This window comes from Notothenia coriiceps, unplaced genomic scaffold, assembly GCF_000735185.1.
Source record: "Notothenia coriiceps isolate Sejong01 unplaced genomic scaffold, NC01 NC01_scaffold00017074, whole genome shotgun sequence".
Classification (NCBI taxonomy): Eukaryota; Metazoa; Chordata; class Actinopteri; order Perciformes; family Nototheniidae; genus Notothenia; species Notothenia coriiceps.
Window position 1 is genome coordinate 68837 of NW_011349775.1, and position 3223 is coordinate 72059.

At 36.9% G+C, this 3223-nt stretch overlaps 1 long non-coding RNA gene across 1 annotated transcript in view; it reads right to left on the reverse strand.

The window, feature by feature from the left end:
* The window catches only part of LOC104950084 (uncharacterized), a 7583-nt gene extending 5508 nt beyond the window's left edge, over positions 1-2075 (reverse strand). The window contains exon 1 of the long non-coding RNA XR_798886.1: positions 1986-2075. This is a non-coding gene — a long non-coding RNA (uncharacterized lncRNA). The remainder of the gene's footprint in view (positions 1-1985) is intronic.
* Positions 2076-3223: the final 1148 nt, after the last annotated feature.

The window sequence follows — 3223 nt, forward strand, 5'->3', positions numbered from 1 at the left end:
TATCAATCCCAAAATTGGGAAATTATTTTACAGCAGCAGTGTGTTCAGGTACTAAAAATATTTAAAAGTTGGAATAAAGTATAAACTACCCAACACAAGTATAATGCACAGCAGGGCCGTCCCTGGCCAACTTGGGGCCCCAAGCGACATTGTGAGATAAATAACCCAATTTGTGTTCTGTCAAACTGAAAAGGATATTATATTGTTTTTGTTACTTTCGTTGCAGCTGTAAATACGTCTTAAATGTAATTTAGGTTAACTTCCTGTGTTATTTAGATGCTTTTATTTTGAAGGCGAGTTTACGCTGTTGACAGGAAGTTGTTGTTGCTATGGAAACAACGTGACGGAGAAAAGGAGCGGAGATTAATCTACATATAAAGACGGAGAAAGTAAAGGATAAAGTTTGTGTTTAAGTTTATTTTTGTGTCTTTATACCCCTTTTCTTGATATTGGAGATTTCAATGAATTCCTATCATCAGTCAAGTCTTCGACCATTATTCGGAGGGAAATGCTACAACGAGGCTTGGCAATGGGCATTATTATATATTGTTATTATTGGCCAGGCCTAACTTAAAGTCATTTTTCCCCCTGGAAAAAAGCTGGCCCACCCTATTTTATACAGGCCCGCCCTAAAGTACATTTCTACGCTACAGGGTATAACTGCCTTTTTTAAATTTATATTTGAGTGTTGCATGTCTTTTAATAATGGACCAAGAGTCTCTTCAATAAAAGCTGATGATGATGATTAAATGTGATCTAGTGATTCACGTTCTCCACAGGATTTATTGTAATAACTTTTCTGATTCCCTTATACGCCATCTACTGCCACCATCAGGTAAAAATGTTACCGCTAAAAAACTGTAATGTAAATCAATTTCTCGATGTTTTTTTTAAACAAGATTTGGGTACAGGACTGCTTTGTTAAAATCTGACAAAAGTATAAATCCACAGGTTAATTCTCGCCTTTCAATCTGAAAACTAGGCTTCTCAAAATTGATCACGTAAGGACGTCTTCATTAACATTTTTGGACTATTCGGAACTTCAGGAAATAGTTTTTCATTTCCACAAAATGCTAAACTCACCCCATGTCTCCCACAGTGACCAAGTGTTGATTTCCTTGTATTCCTATTAGAGGATTTGGTACACACTCAGTTCTCTCCTGTGTAAACACAGCTCCTGCAGGCTGTTCAGATGTAATATTAATAGAATGAGTTGAACAGCAAGCAGTCTCAACAGCAAACCTTGACTCTCCCGCAGAGTTTGAATAAAAGAGGAATACAGGGGATCAGAGAGACCTGGGGTTTGTTTTTTCTGACTCATCTGAATGCCATTTCTGTGCAGTAGAGACAGCCTTCAGGTTCAGTGCCTTAAAGCCAAAGTGTGTGTGTACCTAAGGTAAATATGCAGTCTTCACTCTTTGCATGCTTTTGCATAAATGGAAAAAATAAATGAATTATTCTCAGTGACTGTTGCATCATCCTTCCATTTTCAATACGTAAATGCTTCCTGCAAAGCACTTTTCTCCATGTTTACCAAAATGTACTGAATCTAATCTTTTAGCTTTGGCAGACATGTGATTTATTTTCTCTGCTCTAACATACATCATGTCTATTCCCAAAATGGCATTCAAATGTTTCTAAAGTAGGCAGAGGGCAATCTTTTATCTTTGACACATTTGTTTTGTTTCAGGCTTGCACAGAATTGCGGTTCAGCTAAAGTGTAATGAGCAATAACAACAGGGGGAGGCCAACGGGGTAAAAATACTCATCTCCTTATAAATAAATTCTCATCTCATCTCACTACAGCCTGCACAATCTCCCTCACATTATAAAGGGTAATGGGAAATCATCCAACAGGGAATCATGTCAGCTCTTTTCAACACTTTCAATGAGTGATGTTTTCAAACACATAGGAGCTCAGGGTAACATTCAGACTCGTAAGAAAAGAAAATATCTAACGCTTCAAATGAATATGATCAACTCACAGGCTCTTCAGAAATGTTAGAGACAGGTTTCTTCAGTGAAGGTTTTGTTGATTGTGGTAGTAGATCAATAAAAGCAGGAGGTGGTGAGTAATGATCCGAAGCTCACGCAGGACTCCTAGGAACAACGATTCATCGATGAGAAGGTGAGTTACTGAGCAGAGCTACATCTCACCCTTCATCTTTCTCCTCTTTGGTCATTTCACTATTGAACAGATAAGGTGTGATGGATTCCTCAATAGGAATGAATAGATTCTTTTGAAAACAAATAGACTGTTTTTCTTACTGACTGCAATTAACTAAAGTAAAGCTGGAATAAAAGGTTATTATTACACAACTAGTGTTTTGAAAGTGGACTGAAACAGACTTAATTTATCTTTGAACGAGGAACTGTTCTAACAGTGACGTCACCCTGGAGTACATTTCTATATCACCAGTCTTAAATAATAATACATTTGATTTCTAAGGTGCTCAAAGACACTTTGCAGAGGCGATAGCTCCTTGAAAGTCTTTAAGTAACGTTTTATTCTTGTAATCAATTAATCTGGAGATTATCTTCCCATTAAAGCATTTTTAGTGTTTTGCAATTCAGTTTATGTTATAAAAAGCAGGACATCTAAATGTTGAAAGGCTCCGCACAGCTTCTGCCATTTTTGCATTCAAAATTACTTATGTTTGTTGTATTATAAATATAGTACGTTTTTATTGTCCTTTTTCTGTTGATCGACTATTCCTAGATTAGACTAGTTTTTACACACACACACACACACACACACACACACACACACACACACACACACACACACACACACACACACACTAATTAACACCTCTTGTATTTGCTCCACAGGGTTGGTGCTAACGACCGCTGCAGATTAATGGGCTGCACTGAGGCCGCTGCACACTGAATCACATGTTGCTAGGTACAAGAACGTATAAAAATGTAGGTAGGATTAAAATATCAGTTTCAACCTCAGACTGTACTCAGATTAACAAGATATGTTTGTAATGAAACTTATTTTTCTATCTTTAAAGTAAACCTTAAGACTAAGCTGAACATACAACATTCACCACAATGCAAACCATGCTGCAGATACAATTGAACATTTTAAAAAGATTTAGTTTGAAGTTAATGACTGCACACTCAGCCCATTAACATCTATATATTCAGGGATTTTTAGTGAATGTTGGCATGAGCGTCATGCTTTGTTCAGCACTACAAAGAGCTGGTGAAAAGATAA